This window comes from Topomyia yanbarensis, chromosome 1, assembly GCF_030247195.1.
Source record: "Topomyia yanbarensis strain Yona2022 chromosome 1, ASM3024719v1, whole genome shotgun sequence".
Lineage (NCBI taxonomy): Eukaryota > Metazoa > Arthropoda > Insecta > Diptera > Culicidae > Topomyia > Topomyia yanbarensis.
The window spans coordinates 100,751-127,114 of NC_080670.1; the positions used below are offsets into that span (position 1 = coordinate 100,751).

Below are 26,364 nucleotides of genomic sequence, written 5' to 3' on the forward strand. Positions count from 1 at the left end.
TTAAAATGATTTTGTTTCCGAAGCAAATGCATGTTGTGCCCATAAGTTCGAGTTATTTAAGTAACTTTTTGTATAATACATAATACATATTTTATAAAATCCTTGTATTATAACGAAATTTTTCGTAATAGAAAAATAATATTTTGAGAAAAAAATTAAGGTAAAAATAAAATAAAACTGACACATTGAGCTAACGTCTTTGAAGCCTCCAAACAATAAAGCGAATACGAGAGTATTAAAGTCAAGGAAATGAGATTTAAACGGGAATAATGAATTTTGATGGCCAAACAGATTCATCAGTTTGAAAACTAACATTATATTATGCTTCAAAAATTAATTTAGAGAACTGATTTCGTGCAAAAGATGTGATTTGCTTTTATTTTTCATAGAAACTATAATTTTTTATGCATAATTTGTAATCAATATGTTTTGCTAAATAATGACTATATAATTTACATCTTTGATGTATTTAAACAAGAGTCTGAAAGACTATTTTTATATCAAACGTATTTTGAAATATGTAGCCTGTTGAGTGGAAACTCCGTCGGCTGGAGTTGCCATTTTGAATATTTTCACAAACCAAATTGGTATTTACTCTCCCTTGATAGCAGAATTAAATATATTAAAATGTATTTCAAATAATAGGTAATAATATTTATTTTACATTCAAGAAATGCGTTTTAATGATTGACATAAACCTATGGTAAAATAGATGAATCTTCAGTTTCTGGGTTTTCTCCAACAAAAATGCCACAAAATATTTGTTTATTCAAACGGGGTCGCCATTTTGTTATTCAGAAGACTTTCAGCAACAAGATAATGCGCCGCCATTGTATAGCAAAAGCGACAGCGAAATCGTTTTACGCAATAGCATAGTTCACTACAGACATGACAATGTTCTTTCGATCACCAAATTTTTAACTCTGTTTTGGAATCGGGTTATCCGAATATGTTGTGAAATGGCCTACGTATTTATAATTCAAGGCGGTATTAGGGCGCCATTTCACGTTTCTTCCAGCAAAACAACTTTTTCTTATGAGAAAAGAATATGCTATGTACGTTTCTGGACAAACTGAATTTAATGCGATCAATTCGTAATATCTGTTATTGATAAAAATTGGAATTAGATCGACAAGCCAATTATACTGAATATTCTAATTTTCGAACTAGATTTAACATTAGCTCATTGTTGAAAAATGTTTATTAGGCAGTTTTAATAGACAATAATTCTTGGCAATCGATGTAATTTGCAACATTTCCCGCTGATCATAAGCGGATTCTTCAATGAAAATAGTTATCATTATTCTTTATTGCATCAAAACACAATATTTTGAACAACAAATATAAAATGAATAGTGAAATTTAGCTATTAGTGGTATTTTATTTAAGTTAGTTTAACCCTGTATCATTGTATATTGTTAATATTTTTCTCAGCCACGCACATTGTTTCAAGTGAGACTGTGACGAAAACGAGTATGGTAATATGATTAAAATTCATATCTTATTAAAGATCATGAAATTACAGTAGCCACTTTAGCTAGTGATTATAACTAAACCAAATCTTTCGAGTTGCACACTGCGGCCTATAGAACGCTCCGTCAAAAAGAGCGCGCAGAATATATTATGGTATAAATTTGACAAGAAATTATTCCTACTCTTTATTCTTTTATTTTTTAACAGCAAATGACGGCAAAGAACGCATCAGACAACAGCCCATCAACAAAAAAATCGGTCGAATATAAAACTAACACCGTTGCTCAGATAATAAACGGCGAGCACGGATGAGCTTGTAGCTTCAAAATGTGTGTTGTATTGACAGAATTCACATAAATAAAACAATGAACTGATGTTAGTCAACGTTGCCCCAACATTTTTGTGCAAGTTCATAAAATAATAAAAAAGATATAACGAAATATAGGTTAGTGGAACGGTTCTTGGTGGAAGAGAGAAGGAAAGAATTTTAATGTCTGATTGTAATTCAATGTATTCATCTAGTCTGTGTATTAGTCACACGCTCTGGAGGCTACGCTTGTTGGATGCTACAGCATAAGGTCATAAATTTAAGATTATTTTCATTCTGAGATTTTTGCACGGGATAACAAGGTATCAATTTGTAGTTAGCGGTGTATCGAAACGATCTATTACCTTTCGCCCCTTCAACGAGAGTTTTCTCACTTCCTTCCGCAAAGAAGCGCGCTATTAATTGACTACCAACTTTTTTATTTTCTCATTCACACTTTCACTTTCTCTAGAGAATCATCCGTTGCGGTTGTCACCAAAACGGCTTTCCTTTCTCTTATTCTTTTCTTCTTATTTTTTATTTGAATTTGAATCCAATACTAATAAATTATCTCTTTTTTCTTGCGTCGCCTTTTCCTCGGTTTCCTATACGGTGATTGCAATCGAATCATAAATCTTAAAATTTTTTGCCTTCGATTCTCACTTTCTGCTTTCTTGTTGCTCGCTGGCGCTGAATTTTCTCGCGCGCCGCTCAACTTGCGTCACACAATCGGAAGGGATTTACCAACCTGAAGACACATAATTAGAAAACACTTTTTTTATTTCACCACAGGACTCTCTCTCGGAATAATGCAATGGATACTATAGGAACTTAATCAGTTGTAATTCTACGCGATTATTTTACGCTAATCACTGCCACTTTTTTGCCACTTCGGCTCTTGCGAAGCATTTGTATTTCACCTATATTAATTCCGACAGCTAATAACCGTCGACCCGTTAACTATTTTAAACATTGTATTCGTATTTCACACCAACTAGGTACATTCACTTAGCATGCTAGAACTAAAACACATCAATTATTTTTTGTTAATGCCGCAGACTCGAATACTGAAAGGTATGTTTGTACCAATCAAGTCACATCGAAATTTGTATACTCGTCACCTGCGAAAAACCATGGCTTTTGTCAGGCATTGCATACTTTCTATGTCTTATTTATCCGAACGTCGTGCAAATACTAAGCTTCTCTAATGAAAAATCCCTTGAAACAACACAACACAACAAACGGGCGCGCACTCTCCTCCCTTGCATATTGTGGAGGGCCGCTTTACGAATACCGCGCGTATCGTACGAGCAGAACACAGTGCAACGAGCCAGTTAGCCCGAGCCGGAGCAACAACACATCAAACAATTCCGCACCGTCCAATGTACCTTCTGCTGCTGTTGATTCTACAAACCCTGACAAATGTTGGCCAGAGCGTGCCAATCCTACTCTACGTATGTATAGATTCCGAGAGTATTGCGAGCGAACCAACGAATGAGTGAATGAAACTCTTCTCCACGCTGATGCAGCTAACTGGGTGGAAAAATAGCAACACCACAAGGCAGAAAGGGAAAATGGCATAGAAATCCAAAGCGCAACCCAGTAATATCAGACGGTCGGGGCGAGCAGATTTTGGAAGGAGTTTGGAAGGAAAAATAGCGCATCCACCGTGCAAAGCAAAGCACGCGCTTGTCAAGAGTGACTGTGAGTGCAAAGCGTGGAGAACTCTTGCAACCATGCTTCCATCAGTAGTGGTAGATGAGCACACTTCTTCGTGTTGGATAGGGGTTATAAGCAGTAGAGCATGCTTTTGGCGGTACAACGTTGCCGTATTTTTGGGTTTTGTGACGAGCGATAGAGTTGCCAAAAGTCACTCTAGGAAAAATTCGTCAAATTACATTCGAAGTACAATGCAGCTCCATGGATTCCTCCATATTTGCAAACAGAGGGAAATCCAACCATGTTTGGAACGAAAAATACGAAACTGCAAATGAGAGCCTCTTTTTCTTTACTTTCTCTGCCGCTATTTACTCGGGCTCTTGAGGTTGATTAATTATTGACGTATGCGGTTTAGTGGATTGATATCACTCAGGGTTTTTGACCAATTTCACTGCTCAACAGCTATAGGTAATTTTGATCACTGCTGGTGGTCACTTATAGTGATTGAAATGTTGTAAATGCTTGGAATGATAGAAAAACCATTAAGGAGAATTAAAACGATATCCTAGGCATAATCACCATCTTTCCTAGCGCCGAAATAATAAATAGGGAAAGTAAACTGAGAGAGTGTCATATAGTTTGTTTAAAAACAAAACTATAGTGGCATTAGTCTTCTGTACAAAACGAATTTTGCACTCGTTTAATTATTCCATTAAGGATTTAAAAAAAAAGCAGTATATGATCCTAGTTCTTGGAAATACAAAAAAATACAGAATCTGGTCGGAATATTAACTCCTAAAATTTGGAACATACCGTTCGCTATCATTATATGGCTATCTCTTCTGGTAACCCTATAGTACCCTCTCTTCTATGATATATTGATGTAAACATACTATATTTTTGTGCAGCTAGCATGGCGCTCACACACCACTGAATCATTTTTACTCTCGATCACGTGTAAAAATTGGCGCTCACGGCAACCATTCACATGTATAGAAGGGCGCCCTTTTGAACACCGGTCGCTGAGCACCACGCATCTAGAATAGCAGAAAGTATCATCCGGTAGGAATAACACTGTGAAATCAAACGTTGTGTCAACGAAAGGTGTGAATATATTGTTGCGAACTGAGCATAGCAGTCGGGAACTCACCGAGGATGTGAAAGATTTATGCTTTGTTTATGTACGGGATCATCATCAACGACTCGACTGCTGAGGGACAGAGGCAAATGCGTGTTGGTATGTGTGAGCGGAAAGTGCTGGTATAAGTTGTTGCCGGTCCTGTTATACCATTCGTATTTTTCTTATTTGTGGATACTCTCGTAGATACTGATTGCATTTCGTATACGATATTCCTTATATTCAATTAATTTATTACGAGAAAAAGCTTCGGAGCAGCACCGATGACACTAGTTGATAAATAATTTGTTGCCTACTAAATATTGTAAGAATTTAGTACATTGCGCAATATTTGATTGATTGGATAGATTGGATGGTAATGGAAATATGAATATAAAAATCGATATGAACGATATAGCTGTTGTCTCCTGTGTGGACCGTGAACACAATTTGCAACAACCATTGGTGAACACCATGAACATAACTCACACTGACACGGATCCATCATTTACACATTTCTGCACTCAATCCTACCCATTTCAAGCTTTCAAAAACTCTATTCGCTGATGGTAGCTGCAATCTCACACAGTTCCATTATTAGACTACCGTCAGAACCTATTACAACCCACTTTCCACATAGGAAACCTACACAAAGCCTTTGGTATCCGAAGGCGATAGAGCACTGTCTCCTTCCTCCCATCATTCATTTCGCCATTCGTCCATCACAGTTTTTACATTTCATTTAGCTGCACATCAATCAAAATGTTGAGCTTCTTCCCCTACTTTTGTGAACAGCCTCGACGACGATGTTGTCGCAGTGGCTGATATAACATAAAAAACATGTGCTATCTCTTTTATCCGCATTTGTTCGCAAAGTTGAAAGAGTACGGTTATCACAATGTATGTATGTATGTAGCTTCAACCAGTTTGAAATGTACTAGTCGTAAACGTTCTTTACAGAGCAGACATTGGTTACTTTTTAGAAATGTAAAAAAATATAATGGAAATCCAACGGACTTGGCTTCTAATTAACACATCCTAATTACCAGAACTATTTCCCATTAAGGCGATTGCCTCAACTGTGATTACAACTTGTCGTCCACACATAATGATGATGTAGCTATCGTAAATATTTCTCGGTCCAAATAATCGCAATCAACTCAGGTATAAAAATCCGTGAAAAATACTATATAGAATTAGAACCCAAACGATTTACCTTTATACCGAAATATGCCATACCAGTAGGTGGTCATACCTGTAAAAAATAGAAGATACAAAATCAGTCGGCTTCATCAGAGAGCACCTAGTACTCTGAAACAATGTAATCTGTCTAGAATTAGTTGTGAATTGAAATGTTTCCTTTAGTGGGTTGGCCACAGCTGATGAAGGCGGCTCAATGAAACAGCGAGGTCATAATTTATTGTCTTTTTGTTAACCTCGAAACAAAATCGGACCGTTGGTAATCAAAAACTTAAACAAGGATGTTCGAATAATTCGTAGTTTTATTTCTCGATAAAAAAAACATGGAAAACTTTGCTGATGGTGACACTAGTATAAACAATCTCGTTTCGCTGGCCCTTAAAAAATAAATATTGAAATAAATAAATCAATTTTCAACGCGTTTCATGTCCGTGCACTCTCACACATAGAGCTTTCGGCGAACATTTTAATTTATTGTTATCATAATCGTCATACTCGATGACTTACGAACGGATGATTGTATGTGTGTTTATGTGACAAATTACAACGCTTGTTTGCACTGGGAAATATCCTTTCAGAGTGAACTAAAGCGGTAGCGGCATATAAAAATACATATTTGTGGAACGTCGGTTCAAATGTATTTGCGTAAACCCGAACTGAATCCGTCACGATACTTGAAGAGTAATCTATGAAATGATATATGTAGGGCTTCGTTGAATCGTCACATGAATAAATTATCTCGTTTACCAGTGTAGAAAAATAAATAGTATGTGATTTTTTTTACAGAGGAAGCAAAAGATTTACGGTAAATTGCCAGATAGAAATTTTATAGATCTCGTTTTAAACCGGTCTTTCAAACGATGAGTCGTGCTTTGTAAATGACTTCCCATGAATTGATTTGTTATTATAGTCATTATGATGTGCAGAAAACAAATCCGCCAACCTTTAGAAGGGAAAGTATTTGAAGACAAGTTTTATAACGAAAAATTGACCAAAAAATTTCATGATATCCAAGTGAAAGCAATAGTACGTTATTATTGGGATGCCAAGCTGAATTTTTTTTACAAAAATGTGTATTTGAACTATTTGCATGAAAATTGATATGTACACTTATTACTATTCCAAATAATAATGGGCTTCGCTGATTTACTCCGAATACTCCTTTTCCTTTCGTCACAGTCCGTCGCGCATAGCGGTCAGATAATGTTCGGAAAACAATTCATCTTCAATCAAAGAATAATACTAGTCTACTGCGTACTCTATAATTTTCAATATTTTATCAAAATCAAGCTAGACGTGTATATTTGCTTCCCCTCGAAGTTTTCCGAGAATTGTTGCAATACAGACAGCAAGAAAAATGTATATATATCCACGGTTGAAGTCTGAAAATCATATTTTCGTGATCTAGGCTCTGTGCTTATTGCTGAGCAAAAATGAATCAACTTCATCGCTGCGTCCTTCGTCAAAGCATCCCAAGGGTTCACGTTCAGCTTTAAATGGCAAACGTGGAACATAAGCGATACGATCAAACGATGGTATGCGGAAAGGGTTTGATATGCCGTCCTACCTCTCGTGCAACAGCCGACACATGACTCTCCAGTGCAACCAAGCGGAGTGGACTTCTTATACCAATTTAGTATCTTTAATTTTCAGTTTCCTACATCGCTATAAACATTATGTTCTTCCAATGCTAAAACGATCAATAGCTCAACGTAGGATCAATAAATCAATAAAAGTTGAGCGTTTTATTACATTATAATTATTGCCCAGAGGCCTGTTATTTTTTGCAGAGCTCTTCTTCCGAACTGTAGATAGTTTGTCTTCAGCCACAATTACAGGTTGGAAACAAGATAAAGTTCGTCAATCTTCGAATGGAGTTTTTCGTTTCAAACAGAGCGTTTCCCGAAATATATAAATTTTCAATCTTTTTTAGAAAAATTTGCCACGGTTCGTATTGTTTCCAATGCGTATTCAAAATAATAGGGCGATGAACCTATGTTAACCATGTTAGGAAGAGAGTCGATGGAATCCAGAGTAAACGAAAAGTCCATTACACCCTTATGCTCATGGCTCTTGGTCGAAAATCACATCTATTACATGGTTGCGTGATGGTAGGTTCCACCCATAAAACACCAACGTCATGGCCTAGTCGATATCACATAAAACCGTATTTTGGTATATGTATGGGTTATTGAAACCATTTTATACTGTTTTAATGATTTTGAAATCTGGTGTGGGTCATATGTATGGTCTTTTAAAGGGGTTAGAATGGTACACCATGAGAATTTGCTCGTTATGCTCTGTTTGTTTCGTTCCCAAGAAATAGTATAATAAAAAAATATCTTGAAAATTTTGAAATACGCATGATGGCAATAGAAGAAGAATCGAATCGAGTTCCCCAATTCTAACCGTACCATTTGGGCCGACATGTTGAGAAAAGATGGCACATGCAGGTCTAGAAAAAGACTTGAAATGGGTAGAATGATCATAGAATATTTTATTTTGTTTATTGTAGCTTTAACCTTCTATAAGTTATTCGCTGGAGCGATCTTAGATGTTTTTTTTAATTTCCATACAATAATTCAATAGAGTGAGTGACAGTGAATCTTTAGGAGGCACTTCAAAAACATGCGGTATATACCATAACTCAAAATCTCACGAACCAATCGATTTGAAATTTTCGTCTTTATATCATTGCCCAGGTAACTACGGGAGTTTTTTGCAAATTATTTAATAATATCATTTTTACAATAACATATTAACTAATGGTTTGTATTAGCAAAAATCTAACTTTTAGCTTATGTGTAGAAAACTACCCAAAATTACAAAACGGTTAATCTAGTAAATTTAGATCTCTGATGTATACACCGCAAATCAAGTTTTCGATGAGGCGCCTCGGGAGATTCACTGCACTCGTTCAATTTTCAGTATTTTGCAACGAATCTATTAACACTGTCTGTATCTCCTCAACATTTTTTTAAACGTGTATTTTTACCGATTAACTTATCGTATTGATATTATAATGTAGGAATGCAATATTATAATTTTAACATATATTTATATTGTCTCATCATCATCTCATTCCATCCTTTTTCAGCATATCATTCCATATTATATCATTTTCAGTTCATTTTAGCATATTTGCAAAATATAGTTCCACATTGGCATAGTGTCGTTTCTTCTGTTTTTATTTTCATTATAGAGGTTTTAACCATAGGTCATTCGCCTCTTCAGGTTAGAAAAATCTCTTAAGCTAAATCTCTAACCATATGCTCGAGATTAGGACTCGAACCCAGGTGAGTACCATCGTATTATTATGTTATCATAGCATATAATCATACCAATTTGACATATTATGAATTACCATAATATCGTATTATTAACTTTCTACCATATTACACGGTCATTACTATTAAATGCACTATATGCCTTACATTATATAAATTGTTATCTCATTAAGATAAAAAATATGCGGAATAAAATTATTTAATTCGTCATTATTTCTACCATTGGATTGGAAGGGAGCATCAGGGTGACAATCAAGTTACAACTTGGACTAGATGTCACGGGTCGCCAGCTTCTAGTCACAAGATAAGAATACTCTCACCGATCGCACAATACTTCGGAATTGTGCTGTTGTTGTTAACGTTCTTATCTGTCAAGCGCTAAAAAATTGACGCGCTTTTTTCACACAAACCATCAGGCCATAACAAGTACTGGAAATTTCGTTATTCCAATGGCTGGATCTTATCATTGGAAGGAGATTCTCTGCTCCTTCGGATTGTGTATAAATGACTCTGTTTATGGATCCACTCCTTTTTGACTCTTCATACAGCTATAGTATGAATTTCATTTGATAACTGTGGGCGAATAATGACCAAAATTATTTATTGCTGCTGTTGGTGTTACGCCTTGATATGAACTAAAAATGAACAATAATTATTTTTGGGTACAATGCGGTAAATTATTTAATTTGCTTGAATAATTTCAATTCACTTGAAATTTCAAAATAAGACAAAATCAGATGAGTTTTTAAAAAATTAAGTTAAAATTAATGCGCATTATCTAATATCAAAGAGAACCTGTTTTTACATATTAATTCTCAAGTTACTACTATTCTACTATTCTAGGACAGTCTCGTTTAATATTTATCGCATATGCATTGAAAACAGCATAGAAATTCCCTTTCACTTTTTAGTGAATACAAAAACTAATTTGCCGCGCTTAAAAAACCTGCCTTAAAATGAGCAGAAAAAGAAATTAACGTGTATTAATAGGCAATGGCACTTGAATTAATGAGACTATAATTGTATAGCATCATGTCATTGAAATTCATACGACGTTATTCTCAAGTTATCACATTTACGAAATTATGCAATTTAATCTTTAATTTCGTACTCCTAATATGCGAATGTAAACAAATTGAAAATAAAAAAAATAGTTTAAGTGTAAATCAATATCACTTGTTCATTTGAAACGTAGATTTGCAATAGTTTATTTTCCAACAGAAATGCAATTTTGATTATAACATGTTATCAATATTTTTTAATTAACGCATCACAATTGTAATAATATTATTCTTTCTAATCTTTTCAAACTGAACTTTTCTTATTTATTTGTAATTCCATTTATTTGACACGGTTCATTGCTTTAATTGTGGTCATATGTTGAGGTCGGCCAAAAAATCGAAATTAGGTTCTAAAGAATATTATCTCAATTTTTTATAGAGATCAGAAGACGCAATGTTTTAGCGTTTTTCGTCTTGCTCCCTTACGGAGGCGTGGCTTATACTTGAAACTTTAAACGCGATTATCTCAAAATCATGTTTTCCCAAAAAATGACTTTGCGGTAACTACGATTGCCGAAAAAGTTTTCAACCGATTTTAATCCTTTTTTCTAGCTTGTTCGTAATTTAACTGCCGTGTCCTTGAAAGATTCCATTTTTTCGTCTAAATTTTCATAATAATGCAAATGATTTTTTTAATATTTTTTTCAGCTGAAAATATTGTTTTTTTTTAATCGTTCCCGTTTGCAGAAGGAAGAGTTTTTTTGAATCGTTCAATGACACCACCGGTACATATACTAATGAAGGCTTTCAGTTGAGCTGTTGGACTGGAATCATAGTCACGGCAAACCTCTTTGAAAAAAACTCGTTTTGCGGAAATTGCTTCGACAGTTATATATTTATATTCTGATGTGGATTTTGCAAATTGAGCATTGTACTACGCTGGAGTATAACAAGTATTCCACAAAAATATGGGTACATATCTTTACAAATATTCAAACTTTTCTTTTTTTCCCGCATTAATAACCCCTTAAAAACGTCGAGTATTGTTGTATGTCCATCGGCTCAAGTGTGCGCACGGAGATCGCATTCTTCTATGCTTTGAAACTGTTTGTTTAGACCAATGCTTGTCCTTAGCTCCTTATATGATGGAACGGGATATAACAGACTTCCGCAAGTCTCCATTTTCTACATTAGTACTTGAATGCCCCCTCGTAAATGGATGACCAAACACTGCAAGAACATTCGATGAATTGTAGTTCCAAAGTGAAACTCGTTTATAGTTTTGACACTAGCATGGCGGTGGCTGATCTTCCCTGCTTCATGTATCTTTACTAAACGTCACTTGATTTTTAGTAAGGAATGAGATTGTAGAAAATATCTTCTAATGGAAATATGACATAACGACCAAATAATGTCTTGGTAATTGTATACAAGCAAGCAATATGGCGCAAATGAACTTAAAATGTATATTGACAACGATTTAGACGTCATACGAATCCAATCTCGACTTTTATAGAACCTATTGATTCGTTTCGTTAATACCATTGGGAAAGGACTACGGTTGTTCCATGAGGTCGCAGAAAATCAAGATATCTTGAACTGAAAATTGAGGTCAATTTATGTTCTAAAGGAAATTTGACATAACGGTATTCTTTCCACAACCAAATAATGTACTTTATGTCTTGCTAGCCGTAGATATTGAGGTTACTCTTAGCAATTTGACGCAGATGCACGTAAAACGTATAATGACAAAGGCTTAGACGTCGTACGAAACCAATCTCGACCTATATAGAACCTCTTGATTAATTTCATTAATACCATTGGAATATTTAAGCGTGACTCTTCTCCCAGATATTCATTATTCTATGAGGTATGCAACAGACTAGCGTCCTGCAACAAAAGTGTTAAAAATTCATTAAAAGCTATCGCTGTGTAATACTAACGACAATTGTATTGACATTGTATTACTCCACGAGTATTGCATTCAACCGTCGAGGTCATGGGGCACAGAAGGTAAGCTAGTCGTCGTTAATATGGTAGGCCCGCGCCATACCGTCCGCAAGGAGGAGTTCGGGTGTTGGGGGCTCATACTCCTTCTACGAGGGCTACTTTTAAAAATTTCATAACTTACTGATCAAGAAAAACTTATGCTGCGAGCCGTTTTGACATATAAAATGTCATTTGAGCTCGGTCACTATAAAAATAAGTCGTTGAAGAAATCCACAAAGAAAGCTTGCAAGGGTGGTCGGAAAAAGAAGAAAGTCAAGTTGGTCGGCATATCAGGGTGAGTTTACGTCTTGACAAGCTTCGATATTAGCAACAATTGTGAATAGATCAGTTACACAACAAAGATCGGTAAGCGAGCTAGCAAAGGGAGCTAAGGACCAATAACACGAAGTCGGAGAAAATCGGAATATTGTTGCCTGGAAAAATTTCACCGCCAATGATTTCTCCGTCTGAGTGGCTGGGAGCTAAATGGCTTACGGAAACGGGCATAGGTATCGGGAGAAATGAGGTTGGACAACAAGCAAGAAAAAGCAGTAATGGAATAAAACATGTACGATTAACACAAAATGAAAAGAGCAAGACTTAATTACTACAAACCACGGCAGTAGGAATCCGACACTACTACTAGCCAGCAGGTGTAGTGTGTAATACCGAGAATGAATCGGTAACAAATATTGACATAATTTGTTGAGCTAAGTCGATTGGTACACAAAGTTTCTTTTATGAGAAATTTATAAAAAATCAAACCCCCTCCCTCTTCCATGAGAGTCTTCTGCGTACGACTCTGGTCCTGTGCACTAAGAATCGACTGCGAAATCTGTCCAAATAAAGAATTATTCCATGAAATTACAAAATATGAAGGCTTTGATTTATTTTGGTTCAACACTGATAATTAAAATAGCACGTCAAAATGCGAAAGCTTAATCTAAGGATATTGTACTCCACACTTAATGAAAAACGTGAGCTGAGGAAATTCATTTTGGTCATTGAAAAGTACATTAGGAGGAGAACATGTATATAGTTCAAATTAAATCAACGCCCTAAAATACGACACACCAGATGATTGGGTACACTTTTATTTTCAGCTAACTCTCGGACATATTTTTCAATAAGTTTCGTTTCAGTAAGGGGGAACTGTCTTGATGCGACCCGCATCTTTCCGAAGGGTGGAAAACTCGAAGAATGGAACAGTGAATACGCGACCGCGCAAAACAGGGATGCGAAAGCTCATCAATCAATCTTGGATTGACATTCGGGTTACGTCCTTTAAATTTCCCTGTTCCTTTTTTCCAAGAGTAATTCGATTTAGACTGGATGCGCTCCCTTCCAGTCCCAATGCTTTTATTTTCCGTGTGCTAGAGTTTCATACATGTCTGATGCTGATTAAACAAAAAATCGGCATACCTAGCAGCCGATCAAAAAATATATTGATCCAAGTTCATTTTTAGCAATTATTTCTATTGAAAAGGTGGCAAATAATCATCAAAATGAACCACAGAAAAAATAATTTATTATTTTCCGCAAGAATGACTGAATTGTGCAGCCCCTAAAAGCTTGCAATCCCATATTCTATAAAATTGCACCAACTAGATGTACATATATAGAATCCATGGCTTGTACTTTTCACTACTAAACTGCATCAACGTGAGCACATGGCGTTTCCCAGTCGCCAAGCACCGTGACAGAATAATGAAATAACACGAGCAGAAAAAAAAATGAACGACAATCCCATGACACATTGTGCTGATGCAGAGCGTGTTTCATAATAATAGTGAAATACAAAATGTTCGTCTGGGTGCGGGAAGGAGGGGAAATGATCAATAAAAAGTTATTGCAAAAACTTTGCCTGACAGAAATGCCGTGAGGTCTGCATAAAAAGTAGCAAACCACAATCTTTCTCGGTTCAATAGGATCGTGGAGGGTTGCATAGCAGAAAGGCTGATATATCGCAAATTTCACTCCAATTTGCACTTACTGAAGTTACTGAGTTGTATAGGGAAGAATTGTAACAGTTTCAAAACATAGCTTCGACAAGGCACGGGAGAATGTTGTATATCCTTAGCACATGCCACCAGCATTATTTGTGCCAAATTATCGATATGTGAACTGCGGTAAATTGGGAGGTAATTAATGTTCAAACCATGAAAACGGGGTATCTGTCGTACGGTACTTTCGAACGCTTAGAATTAATTCAATAAATTACTATTAGCTTGAACGGTGCAGTTAATTAACTGATTTGAATTGTTAAATTATACTGAATATCAAATATGATACATTGCAAACTCGGAAAAAACATTAATTGTGAGATGCAAAAAAAAAAACCGAGTTCAAACTATTCAATGCCATGATTGTTGCGTAATATTAGCTATTTGATTTAATTTACTGTATGGCCAACAGAATATTGAAATGACGTAGGTGGGTGGTCTCTCAACGGTATTTCACCAAGGGCAAGTAAGCATTTGATCTGATTGTACATCGTGCAATATATATTTCCCATCGCGTTTCCGTTTGCAACGTTGGCACCCGGGGGAGTGTTGATCACTTTCATCACCATGCATGGAATGGGATTGGTTGCATTGAAATCGCTTTATTTAGCACCAGCATTCTCACTGGTCCGACATCGCCGTGCTAGACCGGTAGCATCAGGAACAAGAGCAGTGCTTGTCAATATCAGCTAGATAGAATGAAATAATGCTCAAACACCCTTCGTCCAAGTTTTCAAACCCACTGGCTCGCTAGATTCATCTAAGCGTCCATGTATCATCGACTGACGGCGACAACAATAACGACGAACGCATGCAGTATCTATAAGCGGTAGCTGGGCAATGTTACCGGTGGTACGGTAGAATGCAAAAATCGCGTGTAATATCCTGCTGGAAAAGAGATAAATTGAATTGCAATTCAATTTCATTGATGAAATCTATATTTCAGTGTGCAGCGTGCGAAGTGTGCTGCATGTTTTCCCTGCAGAGGAAAGGACCCAGGAACTGCTACAATGTGATGATAACAGTTCGAATTTTGCTTGCTCAGACTTTGTATCGACGGGTCAATAGTATCGTGAAAGGTACGGTTCAGTGCACAATGTAGAAAGTTTTCATCGGCAGCTGTGTCATGATCATAGCTAGTCTAACGTATTTTCGGGAAAAATATAATTTACATCATTCGCAATATTTAACATTCAATTTGATAGTAATGATTAGCACTGCTATAGCAGACGTATAATTGAACTTTCTGATATATCTAGAAAGCAACAAAGACACTAACAATAACAAATGCTGAACAAGTCGATAACATCAGTTGACATCTTCAATAATATTAAAACAGTTACACAGCATCATTAAATTTTAACATAAACCCTGTGTGTAATCCCAAAACAAGTAATAAGTGTTCCATTTATTACTATTGTATTTAGTTTAATTTCCTATAGTTTTCTTAATTCTTACTAGTCAGTGGTGCTAGGGTGGTACTCGATAACATTGCGAATTAAACTGTTCTCGTTCTGAAATATTACTGCATGACCCTCATTTTGCCATCTGTGCAATTGAAGCAAATTGATTATTAAACAACAACGCGAGCGAAAACCGACCGTCCCGCGGATAGGACGAGTTAAGCTGCGTCCACTTAGTCAGCCCACTGGTAACGTGGCTGTTCGTGAGTATGTAGGTACTCACAGAAAAATTCTCACAATAAATTTAATTTTCTTATACTCTTTGCCCTGTTCGCGTGAGCGAGCCTGTTTTCAATTTATTCCCGACATACGTCACTATGTCCAACCGTAGCTACATGAAAGTGAGTCTTCGTTTTGTGTGAGTTTTTTTTCCAGTTTTATATGAAACGTGTCTGTTTCCTTGTCTCACCTTTGTACTCGCATATTTCAGCTGTTTGTTGATGTTTTTTTGTACAGGCAATAAGCATTATTATGTACAGTATTTCAGCTGTTTAAATTGTCGTCATTTCAAAATGAAAATTATGCATCACATTGCAACAACGCTGTGACGAATAATGCGGATAATTTAAAAAATTCACCGCAAGGAGTTGAGAATAGAACATTTGTTTCAGAGTGAATGTTCCCAAAAGAATTTTTTGTCTAATCAAAATAGTATAAACATTTCTATTGGATGGCAGAATCCTTTGTGTGAAATTTAAGACTAGAAACGACTGGGAGCCGTATCTTTTTCATCTATCCAGTGGTCTCTTTATGCATTGCTCTCCATCGATGGTGCATCATCCAATACATTAGGAATAGTTGAGGTACTCAGTGCAAAAACTGCTAAATTGACAAAAAAGCATATGAGTTCATTGCTCGTTTAATATATATTCTTCAATGTCAAATGGACAAACCATCGTAAAACTAAATTGTGTTTTGAAGTACGCTTCTTGAACTGTGGAATTTCATTTTTAGTTTTAGTTGTAGAAATAAGGTGATGTCTGTAAGTTACATTCACATGTGGTGATGGCCCTTTCATTACCGACTTCCGCGTTGGGCTGGCATAACAAGCAATTTGAAAACCGATATATTGACATCTTATAATCATGAAATTTGTTAACTAGTTTTTTTCTACAATTTAAAAGATTTCATTTGCATAACTGTAAGTGTACAAATCGAGGTCTTGCGCTCATGTATCTCAGCTTTCGCAACTGTTAGCCGGTGTCTGTTAGGACACGAACCACTTTTGTAAATAGGTAAACGATATTTATACGGTGAGTCATCACTACATCTGATCCCTACACGACGGCTGTAGATTTTCAATACTTTGTTTCGTGTGTAATTATTGCCAGCAGTTATTCATTAGAGCACAATTCTATAATGAACGTTCAATAATGCAGTCCAGGCTACTAATATATTCAACGTAAATGATATTGCTGTTTTCCTTGCCATTTAAACTATTTTTCCCTGCTCCCGATTTAGCATGTATATAGTCCACGTGTCATATACCTCATAGGTTATTCATCAGTTATTAAGCCAAATATGCTTTATTCTGTTTATGTACTATCTGTAATAATAAGATATTTTTCTGAATCGTTTACATCGGTTGAACAATAGCATTTAAAATTTAAATTAAATTAGGCACAAATCTCCGATCAACATGGGGAACGTGCCATTTAAGCGAGACGCTACTGATTCCTGAAAACCCGCAATTCTGATTTAGACATTAATATTTTTTAGTAGTAAAGTCAAAATTTCATAGCACATTAAAGTCAAATATTTAGGCATTTTATAAAACTCCTCGAACAAAAGATTAATTTTCGTGCGCAGCACAAACTGAGTTTTCAAGTCGAAGAAAGTTGGAATGGTTATTCAAGTAAAATCATTTTTGTAAAAGAACAGATAAGAAACACCTGGTAAAAACTGATGATCGATACCGTTGTTACTGAGAAATTCTATGTTCTTCACCCTGACAAAAATTTTGAAAATTACATCACAACAGAACATAAAGACCTGTTTTACCACTCTAGCATGTCCAAGCGAAGCAAGAATATATACACAAGAATAGCTCATTGACAATGGCTGTTATGCATTGTTACTTCAGTAATAGGAGTTAGTGTAACTACCTACTATATATAGTAGGCTGGCTAATAATTAGTTAACTAATATTTAACTCTCAAAAAGGTAAGGTAAAATTGTGACTACAAGAAACATCGCTCCCAAAACCCAATGAAATCAAAAGCCTCTCTTTTGTCGTTTTATCAGTGAGAGAATCGAAAGCCTGAAAACGCTCGATCATTTGTATTTCAAATTACAAGTTCATTCAAACTAGAGAACTGTATCTTTATGAGGGTTAATGATCATAACATCAAAAGAGTGGTCTTTAGGGATAAAAAGGAAACTATTTTCGCTGTTTTTTTTAAGGAAAAGAAAATACCAAGCCTATTGAAAATTTAGATATATTTGCACACCCATTTGAAAAGCTCAAATATTTTTTTTTTTAATGTTACAAAATAGTTAGGCGGCGAATGACCTTTAAGGTTGAAGCATCACTTTAATATTCAGTTAGGCAGCTTCTTGTTAACGGGTGCTGATAGTAATTCTTGTTTGAACAATGAAACAAAATTTTTTTTTAACAATGTATAATTTCGTAAAATCACCTTTGTTCGAGAAGTTTTGTAAAATGTGTAAGTATTTGACTTTAACGTACTATAAAATTTTGACTTTACTGCTAAAAATATTAAAGACCGGTTTTTAACTGCAGTTTTAGGTTCATACAGAAGAAACTCAATTCTGAAGTGTTTTTTAACATAATTTAAAATGCTATTATTCAATCGATGTAAGATATTCACAAATATATGTTATTATTACAAATAGTACATAAAAAGACTACAACAATTTGTCTTAATAACTGTTTGTTCATCTATCAATAATATGAATAAATCTGATTTGAAAAATCTTATACAGGTATACCTCGATAGCACGTACACCTTCGCTTCGTTTAGTGGAGTATGTACCCCACGCCATCTTTGGAGCCGTGTGACGACGAGAATTCGGCATTTACCGATCTGGAACACTAACCATAATTCAATTTGGAATTTATAGTAAGAGTAGGAAACGGCGGTACAGCCAGTTTACTTTTGGTCTTCGTGGAAGCAGGAGTCAAAGTTGGCGTGGGGCACATTTGTACCCCAGTGTACAGTTGCCGTTAGTATTTCGTTCTGTTAGTAGAAATGTGACTAGTAACAATACCAGTTTAAATACTGTTTGTTTTATTACATAAGTAATAACTAGTATTATGGAATCGGTTTTAATGATTAATTCAATAATTTAATTCCTTGTTTCTGTAGCCTGGCGGAACTCGATTTTCCAAGAACAACACAACGTAACAAATTATTGCTTTTATTCTATTAAATCATGGTTTCGATCCGTCTCGTGAATTGATAATATTCAATTCTTATACATGATTCAACAGTCATCATTTCACTCAGACAAGACCATGCGTATTCCTCAGGCACATTAAATGCCTTATGAGTTGGTCCTCTAGTTGGCCAAATAAACACTAACCAAACAAACATATTAGTTGACCCAGTAAAAAATGTCCGCTCGATTGGCGCACCCGACGGATGCGTGTTCCCTTGCAATGCCATGAAACCAATGAACATTTGGTATTAAATGTGACAAAAAGTGTGTAATTTTGAAAATAATAAAATTAAGACAACTGCTTATTTGCAATAAAATAAGACTGGACAAAATTAGTCACAAAACCAAGGTGGTTCATTTTCAAGACTAGCATTGTTGACGAGTAAATATATGGAAATTAGATGATAGGGAACGCGGAATGTTGCGATTTTATCAACCTTTCAGTTTAAGAAAGGAAGATCGGTATTGGAGTTATCTAGAATACAAAACAGATATTGTATATTGTATGTTGACATTTGAAAACCGTGAAAATACTCTTGAGCACATCTTGATGTCACTGATCCTTTCAATTTTGTCCATGATAATCAATAAAAGTTTTTCCTAATCATTTTTTTATCCTGGTTCTATGATCAAATCAGCGTTGGAGATTATCGCCAGCTCCCACGAATAAAGGCCATATTGTGAAATATATAAGTGTTGTATTCGTAAAATGAAGTAATGTTAGATTAGTAAACTAAAACGTCAGTAATCCAATTTCCAATTTGGTCGCTGAGAATTTCACGTGCAAAATGCAACTAGATTGAATTACATACTTGTGCGCCAAGTAAATTATTAGATGTGGATGTTTTCTGTTTACATTTTCAAGCTAGTTTTTAGACACTAATGCTACCTACCTTGTTTCTCAAATGTGTACTATTGCTTTGGAACGGTCATTCTACTGGCCATTTCGTGTTCATACTCACCGAACAAGTGATATCACGAAGTGCGAACAAAAAGCCAAAAAGTACGAGCTGGTTGGAGAAAATTCCACGAAAATGTGCGGACATGGCAAACAAGCGTTGTGCCATGAGGCGACGGTTCCATACTCGCGAACTGCAAAACTGTAATGGAATCCTGGAAGCATATATGCAATGAGTTCGCAAAAAACAGCCAACCTGGCCGTACACTTTGTTTATCCTGAGAGCCATAAATCAAAAACATCAACCCTGGTTTAGACTGGGCCTGACAACTATTCAAATAGTGTTTTTGAGTGGGGGTAGGGTGTGTGTGGGTGGTTGTTAATATGAGTTATGACGGGTAGGTTCCGAGTTTTTTTTTCACTCCGGCTCATCCTTTTGTTTTCGCATTGGGAGTTCTACACTTGCTGGTTTACTTCTCTAGGGCCTCGTGGCGACGTACGGTAGGATGTTTGATCAAACTGTGACTTCCTGCACAGTATAGTATGGGGCGCCTTGCGATTCCGGACCTACTTATAATCACTAAACTACTATGATGTCTATCCTCTCCTGCCCACGGACAGGAAACACGGTCCCCCGAATCGTATGAAATGTAATCTCTTAATGCACCTCTCGTTTCGCTAGCGGACAGAATCTCAAACTGAAACTGTCATAGTTTATCCGTTCTAGGAGATGATTCATGAATTCCTATATCCTTCCGCTGAAAATTGTTTATTTATTATGTGTAAAAGCATTGCGAACCCTGATACAAAGAGATAGCTTGTGTAAGTGAAAACGTTCATATTGTCATTAACCTCAACGCATTCTGGCGTCATTGTCAGGATTTTCAGGTTTCGCAGCTATCCTGCTGATTGGCCCCATAGTGTTATCTATATCCTTTACACATCTATCTCACCCCATTCAACTATAGAGCTGTTTCAAATAAGACATGTTATAGTGCGAAGCAACAATTTTACTTTTTACAGAGTTGGTCTAAATAATTGAAGCAGTGTTATTTTTTAATTATAAATATAATAATAATTTTTGTTGAAAAAAGGCATCCAAAATTAGATTTTGCAATTGTTAAGTGATTCAAACTCTGCTGAATTTAAAAAAAAGAAGAAATAATCAAATATTTTATGAAAGGTTCGGTAGCCAATTCTAAGAAGTCGCTGTCGTTTGTCAAATTACTTGTCATAGGCTCTAGCGGAGTCCAGAAAAAATAAGCAGAATAATTCAGAAAGACGGTTTAAAATCAAACGATAGAGAAATAGGAAAATAGGCTTCAAGAGACGAAAATATTGGCATGTGTTATTACTTGGCCTGCACGGTGATTAATATTTTTTTCAGATGAGAAAAACTTTCAAAATATTGATGTTCAACTTGACAGCGTGTATTTAGTATATTGATTAAAATATTACTTAGTCAATCTAGGTAATTCTATTATGCATTGAAGAGTAGGGTGTCTCAAAATGACATCATCTTAAAAAAGTCATCGGGCTCACTTCTTAAATGAAAGGTTAGGGTATCAGGACCACTTTCTTCTTCGGAGTGAATTTGCTAAAACGCTCCCTACTGGTGGCGAATTTTGATTTTTCGAAAAATGGGCCGATTTTGGGTAAAATTTCAAATTCATGGTTGTTGAAGTGCTTCTGAACTGTCTTAGATTTTTTTCAGTATTTTTTATTTTTCTGGAGATCAAAATGGAGAAGTTTGGTTAGTTAGTTCGTCCAAATTTTGAAGTATAAGAGCGGCTGAGCCATTAAAACTTAGTAAAAAGTGTAATTTTCGGTGATTTTCATTCATTTCAGCCGAATAAAGGGGCGTAATTTTGTTGAAGAAAGTGTATAGCACGGTAAAATGGGTATGAGTTATATAAGTTTTTGTTATATAACCTTCGACATTTTTGGCAATTCATCAAAAATAATAATGTTCCAAAAAATAAAACAATTCAAATGTGCTTAGACCACATATTGTTTTTTTGGAAAATAGAAGGGAAATAATTTAAAACGGCGTTTTCTGTTTGTCATTAGTTCGTCAGGATCGGGTTTAATGAGAATTTGATGATTTTTTGTACCCATCAATTATAAAAATAATGATAACTTTACTAATGATGCCAAGTCTCTAATTATTTTTAGAAAAGCTTATTCTCCAGAATTACCTCTTGAGTTAAGTTTTGTTTTTTTGTGTTTCGAATTCATCTCGTCAGTAACTAGCACCATATCGGTGTCTAGTTAGACGTTGTATCTGAACTAGTACCCAAATTAGCACTAGTTAGACACAAAAAATTCCAAACAGTTCACACGACATATGTGAACGCCTAAAGCCACATGTCCCGTGTGATGTCCCGGGAAGCAAATATAGCTCTGGTTTGCTGATGACACCCCACCCTTCTGCATTTTTCTTCATTCTAAGGTACCTAACATGGGAATGAGACTTTATATACAAAATCTGAATGCGTTAATCAATTTGGCATACAAATATACGCCATAACTTTCCACTAACTCGACATATTTGTTTAATTTTCATGATTTCAACCCCACAAGGTGGTTATTAACATACTAAATAATTTTTAAAAAAATCGTCAAATGTTCATAAAAACCAATTCTGATGTACTAGAGACAAGAAGAAAACGCAATTTTTCATCATTTTCCTCCTATTTTACGAAAAACAAAATGCGAACTAAGCACACTGAAATTGTTTTATTTTTTGGAACAGTGCTATTTTTTATGAATAGCATAAAATGTCAAAAGGTTATCTAGCATAAACTTAAATAACTCATACCCTACTAGCCGTAGCTATACACTTTCTTCATCGAAAATACGCCCCTATATTTGGCTCAACTATTTGAAGTGTTTCCTATGCTTTTAAAATTTTGTAGATACCAAGTTTTGAAGAAAAACTAATGAAAAACACCAATAATTACACTTTTTACTAAGTTTTAAAGGCTGTGTCGCTCTTATAATTCACAATTTGTACAAACTAACTAACCAAACTTCTCCATTTTTATCTCCAGAAAAATTAAAAAAAATGCTGAATAAAATCTAAGACAGTTCAGAAGCATTTCAACAAGCATGAATTTGAAATTTTACCCAAAATCGGCCCATTTTTCGAAAAATCAAAATTCGCCACCAGTAGGGAGCGTTTTAGCAAATTCACTCCGAAGAAGTAAGTGGTCCTGATACCCTAACTTTTCATTTAAGAAGTTAGCCCGATGACTTTTTTAACATGATGTCATTTTGGGACACCCTATTGAAGAGTGGTTTATGATACACCTGTTCAAGAATTCAATTCGTTGGACTGCTCTGTTTAGCAGAACATAGCAGCATGATTTTGAAACTTATCATTATTTGGTTATCAAGCAATGTGAAACGACCATATTAAAGATATGATACGAAAAATCCGAAAGTGTGGCACCGGTTGTAAACATTCTTTAAAGAGTCTTAAAGCGATTATGAAATCAAACCGCGATATAATGGGAATGGAAATATGAGTACATACATAAACTCTAAAGTTTAAAGTACAAAATGCAAATAGAATTTTCAACTTCGTATATTTGATAAATTTACAAAATATAGCATTTTGTATGTTATTAGTAGCTCTGGTTTCGTGGTACTGAGCAATGGCGCTGGTTGCATATGCAAGGTGTCATATGTTCGGATCCAGATCAGAACGGATTCAGTGTCAGTAGGTTCGTTGCACTGGCACTATTTTGTATGCTAGGCATCGACAACGAAGGATGTCGAAATTGAAGGCCTAGATCCACAACGGAATGTAGCGTCAATACTTGGGTTTGGTGTGGTAATGTAGCGCAACTTTCGCAACCCATCAAGGATTATCCGTTGTACAATGTGTTCGCGTAGCTTTGGTCCAAAACTAGATTTTACCTTGATTATGGTTTTTCGCAAACTGCTTCTAAATTTTTCTATCAATAAATCAATGTAAATCAACATTTTTTCCCGCAATAGAAGTGTATGCTATGCCCAGAATTAGGAATCAGAGTATATTGGTTCAATGGCACGCTCCCCATGTTATTCGGTGATTTGCGTCGGAGTTTTGTTACTTATTAAGTCCGTTTTAAAATCATGCAACATAGCTTCAAACTACCGTAACAGGTGATAAATCTGAGACATAAAACGAATGCAACAAGCATACTAAACTTCACAAGTACAAGAATAATACAAATTCCAAAAAATGATACACATGTCATTATTGAATGAGATGTCAAAGATAAAGACATTTTGGAAATTGGAATGTTATTTTTCCATTTTTCTCGTAGTTTTACTGTATATTACCACAATGAGAAACAGTTTTGCATTACCGTAGTACATTGACGTATGTGGAGAAACTACAACCAACCACATGCTTCCGCTTAAAATGGAATAGAAATACAGGGCTTTGCTTCCAGAAGGTAAAACTAAGACTACTCAACAAAAAGTTTAGATAAATTTCTTTAGGTAAATTATGGTAAAATAGAAGATTCCACCAACAGAGTAATTGATATTTAAGATTCCATCAACAGACTAATTTTGGTAAAATAGTATCCTAATTTCATTGAGAAATTGTGATTCTTGTCATCTTCCATAAAATTAAGGTCCAAATTTTATGTTTTTCATGTCTTTATTGCCATATGGCATTCTTTTTGCACAAACTTGTTTGAGATGCTTCTACCATACATAAAACTTCTAGCACTTTTAATTTCGACCTTAATTATTTAAATTCCGATGATACGAAGTAACTCCGTAGAACGGTTATCCAAAATGCTGCCCATTTGCAGTTAGCGACCTGAAACTCTTGCTGAATGGATTGTGCGTTCCACGAGTGCAGTGTCTGGAATCAACCCAACGATACTGCATGTATACGATGATGGTCCCTGCTGGTAGAAGGATGAGGGGGATCTGGCATCGAAAAACTCCAAAAACCTTTCAAATCATGCTGTGTTTTGGTGAACGCGCGAACGACGTACGATGTGTTTTATAGTGTGCTGTTTTTGTTGTTTCGTTAGACATAGTCATGGTCCGTCGATTTTTTCATGTACGAGCAGAAACGAAAAATCGCAAAACAGCAGGAAAAAACGTCGGCTGTTGAAACCATGAGGAACACCAACAGGAAAAAATATAACATAGAAATAAGAGACCCTTCGCTATTATTATGAAAACTTTTTCTGAGCCGATTTTTTGTATTATCGTCCCGAATAACATACATCCGGTTTTTCTCGCTACAGTGACATAAACATGTTTGCTTTGGTCAAAATAATCTGGTATATATGGGAACATTGTTAGTGATTCATTGAATCCGCTAGGAATGAACGAATATATAACTACTAGTGAGAGTCTGGAATATTCAAAACATTATAAAGTTTGGCTTTCGATACGCCAAACTACCCACTGTGCTAGTGTTCACGCTTACAAGAGGTTTGCCGCATTTTCGTGCTGGCAGTGAGATTTCCTGCTGCCAGGGCATTTTTCGTATCCGCTTGCATCTAGAATCACTTCTCGCTGGTCTTGCCGCATCATACTTTGTGTTGCCACCACCAGTGGATGCCCTGCGTGGTGTGAGCCATTGGTACCACTACTTTGACTGCACGGGCAAACTGAAGGCGTCTTGCTGCTTTCACCTCCGGAGAATGTCCGATGTATTTCCGAGAAATATTATTATTGAGTATACGTTTTACTTCATATTTTTCGATTTCATATTTTCGCCAGCTGTTCTCAGTGAGGGTATTTGTATTATATTTGATGCAACGTTTGAAAATATGAGCAAAAAAAATTGATAAGTCTATTTTTCCATTCTCACAAAGTTAATTGTTTCCCCTTAACTCATTTGATAGATAGCTTAAAACGGAATTTAAAAACCTTCATCAACTGTTTGTCAAGTTTGCTCGTTTTATATAGGAATTCGGCGAGTATGTCAAATCATATCAAAGTGACATTTTCCGTCGCGGTATTTTCATCCAAAGCTTTTCATAATCCTTGGAAGCTTTGGTAGACATGTACCAATACTATCGAACGCAACGCGAAAAGCAGACAAGTAGAGAAGAGTGGCATCATTCCACTTCTTCGTTCTAATGTCTGTAGGGGAGTCATAAATTATGTTCATGTCAAAAAATTTCTTAGGAACAAGTCGGAAGACGTTCAAATAAGCAGGAAGAAAGAGGTGCCGAGGGTATGCGGCACATATAAAAAAATACATATCGAAGGAGAAGCGAAGGATGGAAAGTTTCATCGTTTCGTGTACGGTTAGACCAGTCAGTTCCGTCGAGGGTCGTCTCCTTTCAAGCCTCCTGGGTAATACTCTGATCCAGTCATATCCCCAACTCATCGAAAGTGGAAATTGAGCGTTTTGAGAAAACATTTTTTCAGCACAGACATTAATTTCTGTAGCATTTATGTTATGTGCTCAATATACATTTAGTTTCGTACTAATAAAATACTGAAAAATGTAAACCAGTCCTATAAGCGTACGTATTGTACAACCGGAGAGGTTTCTGAAATCCCAAAAAATACGATATCCTGCCAAATTGTAACT

General features: G+C 35.7%; 1 protein-coding gene across 5 annotated transcripts in view; it reads right to left on the reverse strand.

The window, feature by feature from the left end:
- The window catches only part of LOC131676509 (homeotic protein antennapedia), a 121,029-nt gene that overhangs the window by 57,276 nt on the left and 37,389 nt on the right, over positions 1–26,364 (reverse strand). For 2 of the 5 annotated variants that reach the window (XM_058955578.1, XM_058955573.1), the window contains exon 1: positions 2,146–3,150. The exons of 2 other annotated variants lie outside the window; for them this stretch is intronic. The gene's annotated coding sequence lies outside the window, so the exon portion shown is untranslated. Of the gene's footprint in view, positions 1–2,145; positions 3,156–26,364 lie in introns of those variants that run through there. One more of the 5 variants, XM_058955577.1, reaches the window with a different exon arrangement.